Here is a 23,251-nt window from a genome sequence, read left to right as displayed (position 1 = left end):
GCACTAATATGGTACTGCACTTTGTATAGAAGAAATGCAAAAAGTACCTCATGTGACCTATGAGACCTTTCAGAACTGTGCGTGTATTTATCTGTTCCTCCAGACTGTAATGAGCTGAAGATATTATTCGATGGTTTCGAACATTGAATCTTTGTATGCGTTTCCAAGGAGTGCTTCATTTCTATTCAGTTTTTTTATATATGCATTAACTTGGACTATATATATATGCATGCACTTAAGCATATCCAGTTTAGCTTTGTTAGAAAACTTTCCAAAACTTCTGTACGGTGCTCTAGTGCAATCCTAAGATCGGTACCTGTCCCATCAAAAATTTTAGGCATGCTTTATTGCATTATTTACTTGTTATTTTTCAATAGTGAGTATTACCATTATGTTACGTATTGATCATATTTTTATTGTTAATCAAACTTACTCATTATTACTCTCAAGTCCGTATACCATTGCTGTATTTTTGTAATTACACCATCCATGTAGGCATAGGAGGTCCCCCTGTCAGTTTCTCTGAAACTTTGGGACCTTCTGCTGTAATAACGCTAACCCTGTAACTCAACTGAACTATTTAATAAACTTGACTTGACTTGACTTGATTATAGAATATTTTGACAATTTGTGACTTGTGAAAGCCACAGTGCTTGGCTGTAATCTCAAAACCAATGTCGGTCTCATCAAGAAGTTTCAGATGCAGTTTGTAGGTGTTAAATGATATTTAAACTACCAGCAAAGTGCTGAAGCTTTCAACACAGCACTGATCCGCAATCACCATCCAGCTTAGAAGTCATTTGTGGTGCTCTCTAACACGTTCAAATAAAGTGTCAAACACTGGATTGATCTACTTGGTTTTATTCCTAATACCAGTGTGTCTGACTTTTTGGAGGCACTTTATTATAATAATGTTTTATTTCTCTGATTTCTTACCGGGATGCACTGCAGGGTAGTGATATTTGTTTACCTTGGCACACCTATTGTGATATTACTGTTTAAATCCTTTCATTTTGTATATATTTACGCCACTTTTGAAGTAGCCTCACATTGAGCTGCCGTATTTGAAAATAAATAATTATACCATCCGAAAGTGTTACACGCTGGGCTCGCTTCCAATCTGATCACTAATATCTGTTGCATCATGTTGTTTCGGGTGCGTTTTATTGCATTGGAGAACATTTTGGCTGCCTTCCACGAAGGGTTCAGTTCCAGTATTATGACCGATATCTGTGACTTCATGAAGAGTTAGGCGCAGTTTGTCGTTTTAAAGAATACTTTAACTACAGACAACGTCCAGAAGTCTTTCATACAAGGTTCATTTGCAGTCTTATGGCCAATATATGTCTTATAATGAAAGTTTCAAGTAAAGTTATTTGCAATAAAGAATATTTTGGCTACAAAAAATGACCAGAGGCATTCTACGAAGTGCTTGGTTCCATTCTTATGACCAGTATCTGTTGTATCATTAAGAGCCAGATGCGGTTTCTTGCATTAGAGGATATTTCCAATACGCTTATCATTCAAAAGCCCTCCGCACAGGGCACAATTACAGCCTCATGACCTAAATCCGTCACAACATGAAGAGTAGGGTGTGGGTTGCTGCATTGGAGAATATTTTGGCTGCAGACAACGTTCAAAAGCCTTCTCTACAGGGTTCAGTTCTAATATTATGACCAAAATCTGTGACTTTATAAACAGTTGTGTGTCGTTTGCCGTTTTATAGAATACTTTGAGTAAAGACAACGTGCGAAAGTCTTGCAATAATGTTTCAGTTCTTATATACCCGACATCTGTGACTTCATGAACAGTTGGGCACAGTTAGTTGCATTAAAGCACATTTCATCTATGGAAAATACCCCAAGGCATTCTACGCAGTATTTTGTTGTTATCTTATGACCAATATCTGTTGTATCAATAAGAACAAGGTGTGCTTTGTTGCATTAGAGGATCTTTTGAACCCACACTTCAGCCAAAAGCCTGCTACTCTGGCCTCAAGTGTAGTCCTATGACTGACTTAAATCTGTCAGATCATGAAATTTCAGGCGTGATTATTAGGTTGAGTGCTATACAATAAGATGTGTAAATATACTGAAGGAACCAGCATAATCAAGATATTGTTAATAAATTTGGTAGTGCAGGTATAGAAACCCGGTGGTTTGTGAACGTGATCAGGAGGGCAGCCGCCACTTCATTGACCGATGAGAGGAGAGGGAAGCTCAATGTCTACTCCATATATTAACATAATAGGGAGAAGGCGCTAAGTCAGTCCCTACATGGAGGGGGAGGAACTGCGACAAGCTTTTGCCCCCCCCCCCCCTTCTGAAGGAGAACTTTGCACACGCCTATGATAGACGTACAGTATGCTAGACGCGAATGTGCATTCGCGGGGGCGGCGCACGCACTGATGTTGATTTCTGGTGCTTACCGCTGTAGTTACTTTGGGCACTAGAATGTCAATTACTTCTAAAATAGTCTAAACTATGGTGGGTGAAGCACTATCAATTTTTAACGTGTTCTCATATCCTCTAAAACATATAAACCCGCTCCAGTTAGGAACGTGCCGTTCTGGGCTGAACTTGAAGAGTTCTAAGCCAAAACGTCAAGCAACATTGTGCATCGTCTTTGGACGCGTGGGCGTCAACGCGGTTGACGCGTGCCAGTGGTTGCACGCTCTTTTCCTCCACAGAGGCGACTAGACGCTTTTGACGCGTAGGCGCGTGCATACGCGTGCCAGTGGTTGGCACTTAACGGTTCGAGACACCATGATGCCGTGCGGTCATTCTTGCCAGTGTTAGCGCTTTCTGCGTGTTCAAAGTTGAATTCGTGGTTCCCCTTCCTTACGAATAGCTGCATAATATTTTGGAGTGCTAGGCAACATGGTTGAATAACAAGTTCAATCACTACGGGAATTTTGTAACGGTGCGAGTGATGATGATGATGAACAAACTTTATTTAATTAGCAGAAAGGTCCTCTTCCCCTTCAGGTGCGAGAGGAGAAGGGAGGACCAAACCAAGACGACGGCCATGATCCCATGGGCCCTGGCGGCGTCTTCGGCCTGCCGTATTAAGCGGGCTTGTAATTGAGAGTCAGAGCTGAGGAGCGCGGCATCCCATCCACTCCCGTCTGGAAATTCGCCTCTCATGGGGGCCTGCGGGCATGCCCATAAAATGTGGCTCAAGTCCGCCCTGTTGTGGCAAAATTTACACTTGTCCGAATGAAGTTCCGGCACGCAGCGGTTCATTGTTACCGGACTAGGAAACGTGTGGGTCTGGAGTAGGCGCCACGCCACCGCCTGTCCTTTGTTCAATAACGAGTGTGCGGGAGGATAAATTTTCCTGCTTAGCCTGTAATACTGTGTAATATCTCTGTAAGTGGTCATCCGCTCAAATCTCTCATCGTCCTCCCCGTTTGACCAGGGCAATCCAGAGGCTCGGTCTGTAAGTCCTCGAGCTGTCTGGTGTGCAGCCTCATTGCCGGGCAAGGAGGAGTGAGCGGGTGCCCAGACTATTTCTATTGTTCGTTGGTCTTTGCATCCAACCAATATTCTTAAAGCTATTTGGGATATTCGCCCTCGTGCAAAGTTTCTCACAGCCGTCTGCCAGTCACTAACAATGAGTGAAGTCGAGGTGGATGCTATGGCCATTGCAATAGCTGCTTCCTCCGCCTCTTCTGCAAAGCTCGTTCTCACCGAGCCGCTGACCTTATGATTTCCTTTGTAGTCAACTACTGCTATAGTCATGTTGTCATTTCCTTTGTATTTGGCCGCGTCTACGTATGTTGTTTCCGGTAAATCTTTTACGTTGTTATGTATATTTTTCGCTCTTTCAGCTCTCCTTGCTTTGTGATGTTCGGGGTGCATGTTTTTTGGAATCGGTAAGATTACTAAACATTTCCTGATTTCATACGGGATATCCTTTTTGGTGCCAAATTGATTTGCGTAGTTTTTACCCAGTTCCTCTAGTATGGCTCTACCTGTTTTACTCTGCGTTAGTCTTTCATACTGTGCGATTCTTTGAGCTTCTATAAGCTCTTCTGATGTGTTGTGAAGCCCTAATTGAAGTAATTTATCATTAGGTGTAGTAATTGGAAGTCCGATTGCCTGTTTGAAAACTCGTCTAATGATTCTGTCAATCTTTTCACTCTCGGCCACTTGCAGTCTGAGGTACAGAATCGCATATACAATACGACTGATGACAAAAGCCTGTACCAGTCTTATCATATTATTTTCCTTCATACCATAGTGCCGGTTTGCAATTCGTTTAAGTAGACGCATAGTTTGCTGCGCACTGGTTTCAAGTATTCTAATCGCCTCTCCGTTGTGCCCGTTTGAGCTGATTCGGAGTCCCAGAATTCTTATGCTTTCGACCGTAGGTATTTGCGTTTTCCAACAAAGACTTTAATGTTAGGTTTTTCCTGGATGCTTTTCCGACCCCTACATGTCGGGTTATAGAAGAGAAGTTCCGATTTTTCCGGTGAACATTGTAATCCTGTATGGATGGCATATTCTTCTACAACATTCACTGCTGTCTGTAAAGTTTCCTCTATGTATCCGTCACTACCCTCTGCTACCCATAAGGTAATGTCATCTGCATAGAGGCTATGGTGGAGTCCCGGAATTTCCTTCAGTCTGGTAGGGAGTCCTATCATGACCACGTTGAAAAGAAAGGGGGATAGGACTGAGCCTTGCGGCGTACCTCTGCTGCCCAGACTAAACTCTTGGGATTCTGCTTCACCTAGTATTATTCTTGCAGTCCGGTCAGTTAAAAAGTCTTTTATATAATCGTATACTCTTTTTCCTACCCCTAACGCTTGAAGATTGGCAAGTATAGCTTTATGGGATGTATTATCGAATGCCCTTTTAAGATCTAGGCCAACTATTACCTTTGTGTCGTGTGTATTGAAACCCGAATCAATTAGTTGGTGTTTAATCTTAAGCATAATGTCCTGTGTAGACAGTTTCACTCTGAAGCCTACCATCGTATGAGGAAAGAGCTCATTGTCTTCCATATAATTTGACAGGCGAGTTAGGATGACATGCTCTAATAACTTTCCTATGCAGGACGTCAGGGAAACAGGCCTAAGATTATCAAGATCTAGTTTCTTGCCTAGTTTGGGAATCATTATGATTGTTGCCGTGTTCCATTGCTTGGGTATCTTACCCTTTTCCCAACACTTGTTCATATATTCGGTGAGGGCTGTGATAGATTTGTCGTCTAAGTTTCTGAGCATTTTATTCGTGATCCCATCGGGGCCCGGGGCTGATGTTGTGCTCAGTTTCATTAGTTCCGATCGTACCTCGGCCTCTAATATGGGTCGGTCTAGGGAATCATTTTCTTTACCTTTGTACGAGCCTAATTGCTCTTTGGTTGTATCCAAAATGTATCTCTGTCTGATTTCTTCAATCAGTTCTTCCTCCGTGCCTTTGTATTTACGGACAAGTCTAATAAAGTTTTGTCGTTGTGCTATCTTGCTCGCTTCCGAGTCTATCAGACATCTTAACAGGTTCCATGTTTTAGAGAGACTTATTTGTTTTTCCATCGCATCACACTTTTCCTCCCATTGTTGTCTGCATAGTTGCTCCACGTACTTCTCAATATCTTTACTGAGGGTGGCTATCCTTTTTCTAAGGCGTTTGTTGTGTTTTTGTGTTTTCCACCGTTTTTCTAGGCTCTTCTTTGCCTCCCACATATGTAGGAGCTTACTGTCTGTGCTCTCTAGACCTTCTGTTTTTGGTATGGTCTTAGTTGCAATTTGAATATTTTGCTTAAGGTTCCCTAGCCACTCATCTAAGTCTTCGATGGCATCGCATGCTTCCTTCTCTCTGATTTTTCTTAAGCTATCCCATTCAACCAACCTTAATTCTTTGCCTCCTCTTTTACGTGGACCTGCTTTAAATGTGGTCTCAAGTATGTAGTGGTCACACGGTGCGAGTGGTCAGTTTTTTTTTCTTGAAGCGGCTAGCACCTCCGGACACATGCCTGTTGTTTTGCAGCAAAGGTTATTATCGCGCATGTTTTGTCACATACAAAAATTTTCTGCACGTCACGAAATATCCGTTCATTTGTTTTCCCGTTGCTTGCGTTCCTGTAAAATTATTTTTTTATTTTCGGGAATTGCAAAGATATCATTTCGGGTTCGATATGCGAATGGCCGTAGTATATTGCGTTTTGAACGCTATAAATGAAATGCCCTCGTAGTTCCGTGGCTTCTTTACGCCTCTCAATATCTTTTACATGAGGTGTCGGCCCTCACACACTCGAACAATCTTTTCCAATGTGAGGCATTTTCAGCTAACCTCGGGGACTTTCAGCGTATCCATCTTTCTATCTAGAGAGAGAGAGAGAGAGAAAAATAAATAAAATGAAGAGACAGGGAGGTTAACCAAGACGAACTGGTTTGCTACCCTGTACGGGGGTGGGGAAAAGGGTCGGAAAGAGGATAGATATTATAGAGAGATATAAAATAAATTAAAAAAAAGACATGCGCACACATTCAGGTAGTTCCGATCACAGTCGTTTGGACAGGCCGGTTGAACGCAAGAAGCGCAGGAGCGCATTCACAGCCTTCTTCTGCGACATTAAGTCCTCTCAGCAGCGCCGGATTCTTTCTTCCGAAAAAGGCTGGTTGTCCAGTTCATCTAGTGCACTGCAGAGTGACTGTCTCTGCGAGCAGTATTGTGGGTATTCACACAGAATGTGCCAAGTTGTTTCATCACTGCCACAATGGTCGCATGCAGCAGTGTCAGCCATTCCAATGCGGAACGCGTACGTATTGGTAAATTCGACACCCAACCATAATCTGCACAGCATAGTAGCGTCTCGTGGGCGTAATTCCGGAGGAATTCGAAGACTCAGAGTTGGGTCTGAAGTACCTAACCGTGCATGGATGAAATGTGACTCGTTCCATTGTGACGTGGTGCGGTTGCGAGCAAGTATGCGGAGTTTCCGTGCAGCGTCAGTTCTGGAAAGCGGAATTGATATTTCATCGCTTTCAGTATGGGCAAAACGGGCAGCTTTATCGGCCCGTTCATTGCCAATTATTCCACAATGACTTGGAAGCCATTGAAAGGCTGTTTCATGTCCTTCCTCAATAAATTGGTGAGTCTTTTCTGCAATCTGAAATACCAGCTGTTCGTGCGGGCCGTGGCGTAAGGGTGATAGAAGGGATTGCAGTGCCGCCTTTGAGTCACTGAAAATTGTCCATTTTTGTGGCTGTTGATCGCTGATGAATTGCAATGCGGCACGAAGAGCTGTGAGCTCTGCTCCCGTTTATGTCGTCAGGTGGGAGGTCTTGAATTTTCTTGTCGTGTCTTTTATTGGTATAACAAATGATGCCGTTGAACTCTTCTGTAAAACAGAGCCGTCGGTGTATACGTGTATACAGCCTAGATACGTCTCGTATAGCAAGAGCAGAACAAGCTGTCTAAGAGCAGGTGACGAGATATCTGCTTTTTTTCTGGATGCCAGGTATAGTTAGCCTGATGTTAGCCTGAGTCAGGCACCAGGGAGGAGTAGAAGGCCTGGCGGTGGGTGTGAAGCATGTTGGCAAAGAATCGCGATATGTGGTGACCGTTTGGCAAAATGACGAACGTGGTCTGTCTGGTGGTAAAGAGGCTAGGTGGTGGCAGGGTGTCCGAGCAATATCCCTTATATGTGTCCTGAGTGCCTCAACGTCGATATGTGTCGTGATGAGGTGGACACCGGCGAGAGCTATAGTAGCCATTGTCGACGCACTACGAGGCAAGCCGAGGCAAATCCGGAGTGCCTGGGACTGAACACTCTGTAGCGTTCGAAGGCTTGTTTTGCTTGCATTGGTCAATGCCGGTAAACTGTACCGCCGGAAACCGAGAAAAAGTACTCTGTACAGCTGTAGCATTGCAATGGGAGACATTCCTAAAGTCTTCCCTGCAAAGAACTTCTGTATATTACAGATGTCCATTAACCGTTTCCTCATGTACGAAACATGATTGCTCCATGATAAATTTCTGTCAAATATGACGCCCAAAAACTTGTGCAATCGAATGTATGGTACAGTTTGACCATTGATGCTTATAGTGTACTTATACTTAGGCTTTCGCGTAAAAGCTACGAGGGCGCATTTCTCGGAAGAAATTTCCAAACCTCGATTTCGAAGGTAGTGTAATGTTTTATTGGCAGCTTTTTGAATTCTCCCTCGTAACTGCAGGCGTGTTACAGCCGATGCCCAAACGCAGATATCATCTGCGTACATTGATAGCCTGACCGTGCTTGGCAGATGCTCAGTGAGAGCATTTAACGTAAGATTGAACAGCACAGGGCTGAGTACGCCGCTCTGGGGGACGTCACGGTGGCTGTAATGTGGAGAGGTTGGACCGTCTTCAGTGCTCACAAAGAAGGATCGCATTGACAAATAACTACGTATCCAGTCATACATCCGACCACCTACTCCTATATCTTCGAGAGCGGTGAGAACAGCTTTATGCGTAACGTTGTAACGTCTAGGAACAGAGATGCGCAGAGACGCTTACGGCCTTTCTCGTGTAGGACGTAAGTGACCAGGTCGACTACGTTGTCAGTCGATGCTCGATCACGCTGAAATCCTGCCATGGCATCCGGATAGATGTTGTTACACTCCAAGAACCACTCCAGGCGTTCCAGGATCATCCTCTCCATAACTTTGCCTACACAACTGGCCAAAGCGATCGGACAATAAGATGAGAGCTCCAACGATGGCTTGCCTATCTTCACAAGTGGAACTAGGTGACTTGTCTTCCAGCTTGTCGGGAGCTGGAAGACAAGTCATCTTGCCAGGATTTGTTGTAAAACTCCAAAAGAAGGATTCTCGCGCGTTCACCCAGATGACACAAGGCCCTATAAGAAATTTCATCGGGCCCTGGTGCCGACGAGCGTCCACACAAAGCTTGTGCTGCTCTGAGCTCCACTATGAAAAAAGGCATATCTATGCGGGAATCCAGTGTTTGTGGACAGTTAGTCGAGGACAATAGGCTATTGAGCACTGCGAGTGGCCCAAATACCCTGGCACAGAAGTCTTCGGCCAAGTCAATGCCACGTCTCTGTTCAGAAAGTGCGAGAGCCCTGAATGGTGACCACTGGGTGGGTTTTGTGTGGAGACCTCGTACCGTTTTCCACAATTGGGATAAATGTTTCCGTGGGTCAAGTCACTCACAAAAAGCAGTACAACGTTGCGACTCGAGTTTATTTATCCGGCGCTGAATCTTCTTTTGTATACGTCGAGCAATCCGTAAGTCTTCTATTGCCTCCGTGCGTCGGTATCTCCGTTCAGCACGCCGTCGGATTGCTTGAAGTCGTTCTAGCTTGATGTCAAATTTCGTTACTTTGAGAGAGAAGATGAGGGTACACGTAGTATGGTGTATTGTGCTTTTAATTATCTCCTCTATGTCGAGGGATATGTTTGCATCACATTGCTCTTCCATGCGAGACTGGAATTTCTACCAGTACACTCTCTGAACAATATCGCGTATATTAGCATGGGGCAATCCTTCAATTTTGACGTAAGTGAAGATGTGGTCACTACCATGCGTTTCTATGTCTGGAAACCACTCAGCATGCCTGGCGAGGCCTCGTGAGACAAAGGCCAGGTCAAGGCAGCTGCTATACCTTGAACCACGTAAGAACGTTGGACTGCCATCATTTAGCAAGAAAAGTTGGTTGTCGGAGGTGAAGGACACTAACTTTCTCCCTTTAACATTGGTCTTCGAACTCCCCCAGATTGTGTGATGGGCGTTGAAGTCGCCAATTATAATGCATGGGTGAGAAGTTGCTGACAGGATACCTTGTAGTCTTGTATGGTGGAAACGGCTTGACGGAGAGAGGTAGGCACCCACAACTGTGATGGTAAGTCTCCTTTTCACTGTTATACTTATATATTGATTGTCGTCGTGGGGTGACACCGGATGATGAATGTAGGTGAGGTCGCGGCGAATAAACATCATAACTGTGCTATTGTCCGCAGTTGTAGACGACATCAATGACTCATAACCAGAAAGTCTGATTTCTTTCTGCAAATTTGGCTTGTAGATGACAATGATGGGGAATTTATTGGTGTACACGAACCGACGGAAATCAGCGATGCGTGACCTCAGTCCCCGGGCATTCCATTGAATACTCGCTGCCTTTCGGACCTCTTCTCTGAAAGACAGTGGCTGGTGAGCCATTATTTAGTCAAGCGCTGTGAGTACTGGACTCAAAGCGTCCTGTAATTGCAATGCACTTCTTGCTGACGGTGTGTGCATGTTGCTTAACAAGCGGATGGCGTTAATTAAGGGTCGCAAAAGAGCTATCACTTGCTGATCTGTGTTCCGCAAGTCCTCCATTGCAGCAGCTTGCTCTGAAGAAGACGGCTTCTGCTACGGCTCTTCTCAGCGTTGTGTACGCGTAAGTGGAGGCTACTTTTCTGTAGAAACTGGTCTGCCCCTTTGCTCTTTTCCAACGTCTTCTGTGTTTGCCGTGCTGTAAGCTGCAGCTGGTGATCTTTCCTGATGCGTCAACTTATCGCCTGAAGTTGGCGCTGTCCGACGCGAAGACTTTCGGTGGCGACGTCGTCTTCGCCGGATTTTCTCAGCAGCTTCTTTTTGGGTTGAGCTGTCTCGTACCACTTGATTCAGAATAGAAAGTTCTTTTTTATGTGCGGAACTTCTTTCGGAGAAGCCTTGTGAGCACCCTGACAGTTAGGACACTTCAGTGTGGTAGCGCTGAATTTGTCTTACACGTGTGGTTTGGCACACTGGGGGCACGCTGCGGAGCTCCTGCAAACATTATTTACATGGTCGATCTTCTGACAATTGAAGCATTGCATGGGTTTAGGAATAAACGTTCGAACTTGTTGACGAAAGTGGCCAACCTTCACGTATGCGGGAAGACAGTCACCTTTGAACGTTACTCATACACCGTGTGTGTTACCTAGCCGTCCAACGCTGACAATGAGGTTGTCTTGACTCGCTGATTTTTTAAGTATTGGAAGGTCTGCATTTGGGATTTCCGTGTTAATGTTGTAAATGACTCCTGATGTGGTCGCACCATCGGCTGGTATAATGGACCTAATTGCAATGTTTCCCAGTTGTCTTATTTGTTGTAGCGTGCTCAGTGCACTCGGGTGCAGCACATCGACAGTCAGGATGTTTCTTCTTGTATTAAGCCGTACGTCTTTCATCTCGTTCAGCTCAGTGTTCTCAAAATACAGCGATAGCGCTTGCCAGTTCAGAACACACAGACTTTCGGTAGCGTTCTTTGGCACGACCAGGATGGAGTGGGGCCATCGCTGGGGCGCCGTTTTCACGATGGCTGTACTTGACACTGGCGATAGATTGATGATCCGTCGCTTGGCCTTGCGGTGCAGGACAGGTCTTTCTATCTAATTAGCCACCTACGGCATTTAGCTTTCGTGGCTGTTTCGATGACGGTATCAATACCAATATTTTATGGAACATGACTGTATGGCGAGCATAACGGCCTAGTCATAACATGAAAACATGACATGTATGTCATAAATGTCATGATTTATATTTCATGGCCTTGCTGCTCTTGCAGTGGTTTCATTTGCATGACATGTTGCATAGCAGGTATGGTATGACATGACTGCACGGCGAACATAGGTAACAGACCCTAACGTGAAAATCATGACATGCATGTAATATAAGTCATGGCTCATGACTACACGCCACACTCATGGTGCACTCGTGGTCATTTCGCTAGCTTCATATATACGAAATTTGCCAATACTGCGCCCAAAGGGACATGGCCAGTGGCCGATGGTCGGTTAAGGGTCGGCAACCAGTCCCCAAGGGGCCATGGCCAGTGGCCGACGGTTTGTTAAGGGTCGCCAACCAGTCGGTAGCCAGTTTATTCGGCGAGACGACCGAAAAAAGTTGTCGGCCCATGGCTGGCCATTTACCAGGTCGGCAGCAGGTCGGTCAGCGTGCTTGGTCCGACGTCGTAAATTTACCATTTACCAACGCCACTTGGCCAGGTCGGCAGTAGCTCGGCCACCATGCTCGGCCCGACGTTGTAGATTTACCATCAGGGAACGCCAATTCGTCAGGTCGGCAGTAGGTCGGCCAATGTGCTTGGTTCGACGTCACAGTTTCAGCTTGGGCCGACCTCTTTTTTAGATCGGTGACAAATGCAAGTGCGGGTGATCACGCTTCACGCTTGTCAATTTGCTCGCCGTGTAAGCTGAAACACACGTCTATTCTGCGTTTTCTTTTTTTTTTTGAAATATGGGCAGGGACATTACTTTAATTTGGCATGATTGCAGTGTATGTGACAAATCAAGGCTGTTTAAGGTTCAGTAATGTAGCTCAAAATAGTTGTTACATATAAATTTTCAGGAAGTGTACCAAGAAAAGGTTACATAAGGGTTCCACAACTATAAATTAAATTGCTTTCGCTTTTTAAAATACAATTACGGTCAAGATAAAGATACGCATCTGTGGAATAGTCATGGCAGCTGCAACCACTTTGACGGCTCATTTGACAGGAGACAGCCATATCGGCGTATTATTCGGGGGGGGGGGCAAAAAAGCGTGAGCCCCCCCCCCCCTCTTTTGACAGTGGTCACTCGTGGCAGCACGATTGGGGAACTAACAAGCAAGGCAAAGTTTTCCGTCACAACAGTAATAACTCAATTATGCTCTTACGGAAGAATAAAAAAAATATGACGAGGCAATGTGTACAACATAGTGAAATTTTGGCGACATTTCCGCTGTGATGATTTTCCTTGTAGGTTCTTTACGGTACGGGTCACCTATCCGACGTTTTTGTTTCTCGTGCTATAGTATTGCAGAGCAGGCAAGCGCTGAACCCTTATAGCGCCTTATAGTATTACATCACTTGTTCATGCTTTTATTCTGCTGTGACTTGTTGGTGCAGTTGCGGATTGAAGCGAGCAAACTTTTTATGGAATGTAAAATTGTTTGCGGCTTCCGGAAAGTCTGCCATTAGACTCATCCCCGCTGCTCTGTCGAAGCTGTTGTGAGCTGATGAGTGTGACGAATCGCATAATTTTGATGTTTAAGCTTTTCCGCACGGAAACGCCAAAAGTTCTTTCCGCTTTAGTCTCTGATAAACGTGATCAGCCTTGTTTATGGTAACTAGAAGTTGGAGATAAAACGGCAGTAATTAAAATGTGCAAATAACATGCGCCTTTGCAGAGGCAAATAAATACTTACTTTACATTGATAAATTAGGTTTTGCCGAATGTAGGTATTGGTTTTTTGGCAGCTATAGCCCCGTTTAACGCGTATATATATGTCCTCTTTGACGCTTGGTACATCTCCATCCGAACGACTAGCATCCATGATAAATTTATTTAACAAAATATTGTGGTATCTGTAGATGGTAACCGCCAAAGAATAAATAGAGAGAAAGAGAGAGGGGGGCGTGATAGCAAGATGAGCACCGCATATTGGTCGCGGAAATTGGGCTAAGTGCACAATCCTTCTACCTAGGCCTTGTAAAGTCTCACAAAACCTCGTGGTATCATACAAAACGCGTCGCGTCACCTCTGTGTGTGCAGAATCATATCAATGTGCGAGCTCGTCAATGAAGTGCTTTCTGTTGATATATTGCCGCAGAGATTGCTCCTACTAATTATTTTACAAAGAGGACCAATGGGACGCTATGTGAGCGTCTACAGTGCTTCGCAACTAACGAGACGTTATGTGAGCGTCTACAGTACCTCGCAACCAAGGAGACGCTATGTGGGCGTCTGCTGTGCCGCGCGCCGGCTCACGCATCTTGGGCAGAGCAGCGCATGCCTCTGGTGTACGAGCACGAGCCGGGAAGACCGACGGAGTAGTTGTTCAAAAAGGGACACGTAGGTGGAACGCTTTTAGCAGACTCTTCTTTGTGACATAGCTACTTTTCTGGGCACAAGTTCGCCCTCAATAAATCATTGTGTGTGTTCCCCCTCTTGTATTACATGACAATCTGATGGAGGTGTGGGGTATGATTGGAAGTCCCCTTGGCGCAAGAGAAGTAAGCTCTGACCACCAGCGATTGGAGCCTGGCGAACTTACTCCAGTACACCAGCGTTCAAGTCACCGCCTCCGAGGTGAGTCACCTGAATTCGGACCACTCCTCACTACTCCAGCAACACGGGCAACGGTAACCGCCAATCTCTGAGAAATGGCCAATCCAGCTTCAACAACTGAACTCATCGTGTCTCCCCCGTGCTTACCTGAACCCTTGATTTGATGATTGATTTGTGGGGTTTAATGTCCTAAATCCACAATTTGATTATGAGAGACGTCGTAGTGGAGGGCTCCGGAAATTTCTACCACCTGGGGTTCTTTCACGTGCACCCAAATCTGAGTACATGGGCCTACAACATTTCCGCCTCTATCGGAAATGCAGCCGCCGCAGCCGGGAATCGAACCCGCGACTTGCGGGTCAGCAGCCGAGTACCATAGCCACTAGACCACCGCGGCGGGGCTACCTGAACCCTTCCACGGTGACGCGCACGAAGATGTGGAAGACTGGCTGGAGTATTTCAAGTGGGTCGCAAGGACCAATGCCTATGAGGCGAGAAAATTGGGCCGCGTGTACTTTGCGTTCGAGGATAAATTAGTATATGGTTTGAGAACCATGAAGGGGCAATAGCGACGTGGGAAGACTTTCGGCAGCAAATGCTTGCTGTGTATGCCAGCACGGATTGCCGGGAAAGGGCAGAAAATTTTCTTCAATCAAGAAACCAACGCACAAACGAGAGTGTCAGCATGTATATTGAGAACATGTCCCGCCTCTTCAAACGAGCCGATCCGATCATGACCGAAGAAAAGAAAGTGCGCCATTTGATGCGTGGAGTCAAACAGGACTTATTTGCAGGCCTGGTTCGCTATCCTCCTCGTACCGTTGCTGAATTCCACACAGAAGCCACGACCATAGAAAGAGCACTGCAGCAGCGTACCCATCACTACAATTGGGATGCCGGTAGTGAGCCCGCGGGCGCCCTTTTGGCAAAGTGAGACAGCAGCAACGAGAAGCTGAGGGAGCTGGTGCGTTTCATCGTCAAAGAGGAGCTTCGTAACACTCTCCAACCGCAAGTCATGCCGACAGCTTCATCCCTCACATCCGTCATCCATGAAGAAGTTGGGCACGCCACTCTTCAGCCGGAACCAGAAGTGCAACCTCTTCTACTTCAACAACCCCTGCAGGAACGCCATGTATCAACGTACGCAGACGCCTTACGCCAACATGCCGTCCACAATGCCTCGTTCGCGACTCCCGGTGCCCACCAGTCAGCTTCGACCAGCCCACCTTTTCTTGGAGAGCAGAGACCACGGAAAAGCGATGTGTGGCGCACAGCTGACAGGACACTGCTCTATTTTCACTGCGGAGAAGCTGGACATCTTTACCGACACTGTCCATACCGAAGAGTCAGTCTGCGTGGGTTTTCTGTGTATGCTCCATGCCCTCGTGATGGTGAAAGGCCTATAGAAATAGAGGAGTACCTTTCAAGGCACGGATCTCCAGCCGCTAGCTTCCAGCACCAGCCAAAGTCACCAGCACCAAATCGTTATCGATCGCCAAGTCCGCGGCGTTCAAGTTCACCACCAAATTCACGAAACCATCGGTCAACGAGCCCGCGTCAGGAAAACTGAAGCCTGCGACCTGGGGAAGCAAGGCCGCTGATGTCCGACAGAGCAAAGATCCTCCGTCAAGGCCCCAGTGAAGCAGCGACGAGCAGAAAATGACGACGAATATAAGTATAGAAAAATTTCTTCAGACTTTCGTGTTACTATGGACGGGCGGGAATTTAACGTATTGGTTGATAATGGTGCCGATTATTCAGTCGTAAGCCATACAATTGCAAAAGATTTGAAGAAAGTTTTGACGCCTTGGAGTGGACCAAAATACGCACGTCTGGGGGCTATCTGATAACACCTCTGGGAAGATGCACCGCCAGGATCGGCATTCAGGGTGCCGCTTATATCACTGATTTCCTAGTTCTGCCAAAATGCTCGAGAGACGTAATAATTGGAATGAATTTCCTGCGAGATAACAGCGCCATAGTAAACCTGCAGAATTCTAGTATTTCTTTTTCGAAAAAGCTGGCCGTAGACGAGGAGACAGGAAGTATTGCGTTGCGTGTTATCGAAGGCGACGTAACCGTGCCACCGCGATGCAGCGTCGTGGTTGGCGTAAGGAATGACGCGTTCGTCGACTCTGAAGGAATAGCGAATGGCAATGCCGAGCTGCTGCTAAAGAAAGGTATTTGCATAGCTCGAGGCATTATTTGCTTACGTGGTGGGCTTGCCAACGTACTGCTCACTAATTTCGGAAATGAAATTCAGCATGTCGCAAAAGACACTGCCATCGCTTTTCTACAAAGCTTTACTGAAGTTACCGACTTATGTGCCATTGCGTCAGAGCCGCGTACTTCGAAAACTACGCATGACCTTGGAACATCAGTTTCAATCATCTGAAGTCTATCGCCAGCCGAGAAGAAAATCCTGGAAGACCTGATAGATGCATTCGCAGAATGTTTTTCCACCTCATCAAAAGTACGTCGCACGCAGATCGTGAAGCACAGGGTTATAACAGAGGAAACAACCAGGCCAGTGTATCAACATCCTTACAGTTTCGCCAAAAGAACGAGAGGTTATAAAGAGCCAGGTGCAGGAGGTGTTGCAGGATGATGTCATTCAGCCATCTAGCAGCCCGTGAGCAACGCCGGTAGTTCTCGTGAGAAAAAAAGACAACACGTTGAGATTCTGTGTAGACTACCGGAAACTAAACAGCGTAACCAAGCGGGATGTCTACCCCTTACCTTGTATTGATGACACATTGGATCGGCTGCGGCACGCCAGATATTTCTCTTCGCTCGGCTTAAAAAGCAGATATTGGCAAATCGAAGTAGATGAAAGAGACCATGAAAAGACGGCTTTCGTAACCCCGGATGGCTTGTACGAGTTTAAAGCACTACCTTTCGGCCTCTGTTGTGCGCCTGCGACATTCCAGCACATGATGGACAGTGTCCTCACGGGGCTGAAGTGGCAGTCATGCCTAGTCTACTTGGACGATGTTGTGGTATTTTCTGTGACGTTTGACCAACACGTAGAGAGACTGCAGTCAGTGCTTCAGGCTATCCAGTCGACCGGCTTGACAATCAAACCAGAAAAGTGCCAGTTCGTCTCCGACAAGCTTCGTTTTCAGGGACACGTAATCAGCGCGGAAGGTGTTGGCCCTGATCCTGCCAAGGCTGCGGCGGTCGCAGGATTCCGAAATCCCAGAGACAAGAAAGAGGTGCGTCGATTTTTGGGCTTATGCGCTTACTACAGACGATTTGTAGAAAATTTCTCGAAAATTGGCGAACCTCTAAACAAACTCACAAAAGACGAAGAATCATTCGCTTGGAGTGCAGAACAAGAAACAGCTTTCAACGAATTAAAGCAGCGTTTGCAAAGCCCACCAATCCCTGCCCACTTCGACGAGACCGCTGACACGGAACTCCATACAGACGCAAGTGTACCGAAGCATAGTGGCGCCAGCTCTGTACCAGCGTGAAAGAAGACGTTGACGTCCGTGTGTGGCTCGTGTTTGCGGGGTTCCTGCCTGTACCAGCTTGTTGCGGTGAACGTTTCTCGAATAATAACCTGTGTTTTTACGCAACCTTGCTCATTGCATTTGGTGGAAACGTGCTGGGTAACGTCCTGGAGCTCCGCAGCCGTAACCTACCATCTCAGTCCGCAATGACCGAGCGCATCGATCCCCCACAAGGCTCTTCCACGCTGCCACCTGTCATGTGTTCTGGTGTACTTCATCTGCGTGATCCACCAGTATACAACGGCACTGAAGATCAAGATGTCGAGAACTGGCTGGCAGAGTACGAGCATGCCAGCGCGATTAACAAGTGGGATGATCCTGTGAAGCTGACTCACGTCATCTTCTACTTGACGGATTTGGCCAACGTATGGTTCACCAACCACCAAGCCGACATCCCCACCTGGTCGGTTTTCAAAGAGGCCGTCACCTCGTTTTTCGGTCGTCCAGCCATGCGTAAGCTTCGTGCTAAACTGGGACTGCGGGGACGATTTCAGCGAAATGGTGAGAGCTTCACGAGCTACATTGAGGATGTGATCAGCCTCTGTAGGCGAGTTGATGCGAGGATGACGGAGGCTGACAGAATAAAGAATATAATGAAAGGCATTGGTGGCGACGCTTTTCATATGCTTGTGGTCAAAGACCCACAGACCGTCACGGCCATGATTCAGCTATGTCAAAGTTTCGATGAGCTGTGCAAGCAACGAATTTCTACACGTCGCGATAATACGCAAACAGCTGATATTTCGGCTTTGGAATGCAAAAGCAGTGGCCCCGACTACAGCGTGTTAATGCCTCAAATTCAACAGTACATCCGGAAGGAAGTTGCTCGACAGCTCTTTCTTGTCGCCACCATCAACGAGACCCCTACAACACTGGACCACTCACTTCGCCGTGCTATTCAGACGCAAGTTGCCGAGGCTCTCCCTTCGCCCGCGTCCTCAATATCAGTGGCTGCACCACTGACTTATGCAGAAGCCATCCGCCGACCTCCTGCCCAACCGCCGCTCCCTTCATACAGTCCAGCCACCAACTACTACAGGTCACCAGTTTCGGTTTATTCGGTAAATCGGCCCTTTCCACCAACTCGAGCACCTGTAAACTCTTGGCGTACTCCGGATAACCGGCCCGTCTGCTACAACTGTGGTATTCCAGGACATGTCGCGCGCTACTATCGTCGCCGTGGATTCTATTTTAACGATGTTCAGAATGCCGGCAACATACCTGGGCAATCAGAATCGCATGTGACACCTGATTCACATGACCCCCGCTCACGTCGACCAGACTTCAGTCGACGTCGATCTCCTTCACACCGTCTTCGGTCTCCTTCCCCTATGCTTCACCGATCCAACCACGCCCAGGAGGAAAACTAACAGTCACAGTTCCTGAGGCAAGAGCTGTGCCACCGACGAAATTTCCAAGGCCTCATCTTCCGCCCCCTAACGAGATGGCCGTGTTTGTGGACGGTTTCGCCACAACTGCTCTTGTCGACACAGGTGCCGCTATTTGTATAATCAGTGAAGTGTTATGCCGCAAACTGAACAACGTGACGACTCCACTGGTTGAAATTTCTTTACGCAGAGCGAGTTCGACAACACGTCCAACCTTCTGCCACATGCACTGCTCGTGTTGTGATTCAAGGAGTGCTTTACATTGTTGAATTTGTCATCCTTCCGCACGTGTCTCTTGAAATCATCCTGGGATGGAACTTTCTTTCCGCTAATCATGCGGTTGTCGACTGCGCTCGTGCTCAACTCGTTTTGTTTCCATTCAGCACGACATTCATAGATCTCCCTCGCTCACCCAAAAAGGTGATCGTCGCCGCTGACGTCGTCATTTCTGCTTTTTCGGTCGCCGCGGTATCTCTTTTGTGCAACTCCGTTTCCGATTCGACTGCTCTCTTTATGCCGTCACAAGAATGCTCTCGCTGCCGGAACCTTGTCGTCCCGTTTGCCGTCATAACACTTTCCGATGGCTCCAGTGCCGTGTACGTGTGCAATCCGTTCCCTTGTACCGTTACCTTATCGCATGGTGAATGTATTGGGAGTCTTGACACTTATGATGACATCTTTCCTTTCGATGCCCATTCTGATACGACACCGATGTCCGTGGATGCTGTCACAGCTTCCACCACGCCCTCAATTCCTGACGAAGACGTTCTGTTGCGCAGCGTAGACACCGGCCTTACGCAAGACCAGCGCAATCAGCTCATTCATCTACTTGACCGTTTCCGCGCCTCCTTCGACCACGGACGACCTCCCTTGGGACGCACGTCAATTGTCGCTCACCATATCGACACCGGTCATCATACTCCACTTCGTCAGCGCCGCTACCGCGTCTCGCAGACTGAGCGTGACGTCATCACTCAACACGTCGACGAGATGCTGCAACGTGGTGTTATTCAGCACTCACACAGTCCTTGGGCTTCGCCAGTGGTCCTCGTGCGAAAAAAGGATGGCTCCATCAGGTTTTGCGTGGATTATCGTCGACTAAACAACATCACACGCAAGGATATTTATCCCCTGCACGCATTGATGACGCCTTGGATTGCCTTCAAGGTGCGGAGTTTTTCTCTTCACTGGATCTGCGCTCTGAATATTGGCAAGTGCCAATGGCTGAAACAGACCGTCCAAAAACGGCGTTTGTGACCCCTGACGGCTTATATGAATTAAATGTAATGCCCTTCGGTCTTTGCAATGCGCCTGCGACTTTTGAAAGAATGATGGACAGTGTCCTCAGGGGACTTAAATGGCACATCTGTCTTTGCTATTTAGACGACATAGTTGTATTCTCGGCGAATTTCGAAACTCATCTTTCCCGTCTGGAACAGGTTCTCCAGTGCCTTACGGCAGCCGGCTTGCAACTAAACTTCAAGAAATGTCGTTTTGGCGCCCGCAAACTCACAATTCTCGGCCACGTCGTTTCAAAAGAAGAAATATTGCCAGACCCTGCCAAATTGCGTGCCGTTTTCGAGTACCCCAAGCCTACTACCCTAAAAAAAGCTTCGTGGTTTCGTAGGCTTGTGTTCCTATTTTCGGCGTTTCATTAGCAATTTTGCCTCTATAATCGCCCCTCTGACTCAGCTTCTCTCCCGTAGCACGGACCTCTCTGGCTGGAATTCCCACTGCGATGACGCATTCACGGCGCTGCGCAGGCTAGTCACGTCTCCGCCAGTTCTCCGCCACTTCGATCCCAATGCACCCACTGAATTTCACACGGATGCAAGCGGTGTCGGCCTCGGTGCCATTCTCGCTCAACGCAAGGATGGCTGCGACGAGTACGTTGTCGCCTATGCCAGCCGTACCCTAACGAAGGCAGAGTACAACTATCCTGTCACGGAAAAGGAGGGCTCGGCTATCATTTGGGTTATAGGAAAATTTTGCACTTACCTTTACGGACGCCAGTTTGATGTTGTCACAGATCACCATGCCTTATGCTGGTTAGCGTCCATGAAATATCCTACTGGCCGCCTCGCTCGTTGGGCTTTACGCCTTCAGGAATACGATATCCGTGTTGTTTATCGCTCAGGACGCAGACATTCAGACGCCGATGCACTATCCCGTTCTCCACTGCCTCCTGACCTTGCCTGCTTATAAACTGCCATTTGCGATTTGTCATCGTTGAGCATCTCTGACATGCCATCCGAACAGCGAAAGGATCCTTGGATCAATTATTTGCTCGACGTCCTCTCTCACAGTTCATCAGAAACGGCTTCACGCTCCCTCTTTCGTCAAGCAAGACACTTTGCTGTCCGTGAAGGCTTGTTGTATCGCCGCAATTACGTGACGGACGGCCGTAGGTGGCTCCTTGTCATCCCTCGTCATTTGCGTTCGGACATCTGCGCTGCCTTTCACGATGACCCCCAGTGTGGCCACGCTGTAGTATTTAAGACTTACTCTCGCCTTCGTCTAAGATACTACTGGCGCGGCATGTATCGGCACGTTCGCCAGTACGTTCGGTCATGCACTACGTGTCAACGACGCAAGACGCCTTCTCACAGCACTGCTGGCCCTTTGCAACCCTTAACCTGCCCAGCGAGATCATTCAACCGCGTCGAAATTGATATATATGGTCCTCTACCTAACTCTCTTCGAGGCAACCGGTGGATTATCGTCGCCGTCGATCATTTGACACGCTACGCTGAAACATCTGCGCTGCCTGCTACCACTGCGAAAGACGTTGCGTCCTTTCTTGTTCCCCATCTCATTTTGCGACACGGTGCACCTCGTGAATTACTGAGTGACCATGGACGCGTGTTTCTCTCAAACGCTGTCGACGAGCTGCTCAAGGCATGTCGCACTGTTCATCGGAAATCCTCGGCATACCATCCTCAAACCAATGGCTTGACGGAACGCTTTAACCGTACTTGGAGATATGCTTGCCATGTACGCCTCTGACGACCACACTAATTGGGACCAAGTGCCCCCTTTTGTCACGTACACGTACAACTCTGCGCCACAAACAACCACTGGCTTTTCTCTTTTCTTCCTCCTGTACGAACGTGAGCCATCATGCTCTATGGACACAGTTCTCCCTTACAGGCCTGATGTTTCTGAAGTGACGCCTGTCTCCGAAGCAGCTGCTTATGCCGAAGAGTGTCGTCAACTCGCTCGCTCATTTACCGCACAAGACCAATGGCGCCAGAAAACTGGCCACGATTCCTCTGCGTCTACTGTACACTATAACCCAGGAATGCTGGTTTGGCTCTGGGTCCCGTATACCCCTCCCGGTCTTTCCCCGAAGCTTTCGTCGAAATACCATGGCCCCTACCGTGTGGTGCGGCAAACATCTCCTGTCAACTATGAAGTGGAGCCCATTGATTCACCGTCGGGCCAACGCTGCTGTGGGCGTGAAACAGTACACGTATCACGCCTCAAACCGTGCTATGACCCCCTTGTCGTATACTTTCCCTAGGTCACCAGGTTGGCTTCTTTCTGCGCGGGGAGTAATTGTACCGAAGCATAGTGGCGCCAGCTCTGTACCAGCGTGAAAGAAGACGTTGACGTCCGTGTGTGGCTCGTGCTTACCCGGTTCCTGCCTGTACCAGGTTGTTGCGGCTAACGTTTCTCGAATAATAATCTGTGTTTTTACGCAACCTTGCTCGTTGCACGAGCAATATTGGTCCCGGTGCAGTACTCGTACAATGGCAAAATCTATAAGAAAAAGTGACAGTTTACGCCAGCCGAACCCTCTCAAAAGCCGAAAAAACTATTTTGCGACAGAAAAAGAGTGTTTGGCAGTGGTATGGGCTATCTGCAAGTTCAGACCATACCTCTACGGAAGGCCGTTCCGTGCCGTCAGCGACCACCACTCACTTTGCTGGCTAGCGAACTTAAAAGACCCGTCGGGACGTCTTGCCAGATGGAGCCTCCGGCTGCAAGAATACGACATTACTGTTGTATACCGGTCTAAGCGAAAACACAATGATGCCGATTCCTTATCACGCTCGCCACTTGACTCTACTCCTTCAGAAGAAGACAACTCGGCACTTCTTTGTGTGATGGAAGCCTCAGATATTGCGGAACACCAACGAGCTGACACAAAACTGCTCCCATTGATCGAACACCTCGAAGGGCGTGGTGGCCAGATCCCACGTGTATTTAGGAGAACATTACCTTCATTCTGTCTCCGTGAAAATGTGCTATACAAAAGGAACTTCAAGCATAACAAAGAGAAGTTCTTACTC

The sequence above is a fragment of the Rhipicephalus microplus genome, chromosome 1 (assembly GCF_043290135.1).
Source record: "Rhipicephalus microplus isolate Deutch F79 chromosome 1, USDA_Rmic, whole genome shotgun sequence".
Taxonomy (NCBI): Eukaryota; Metazoa; Arthropoda; class Arachnida; order Ixodida; family Ixodidae; genus Rhipicephalus; species Rhipicephalus microplus.
Note: the sequence above shows the minus strand (reverse complement) of the source record.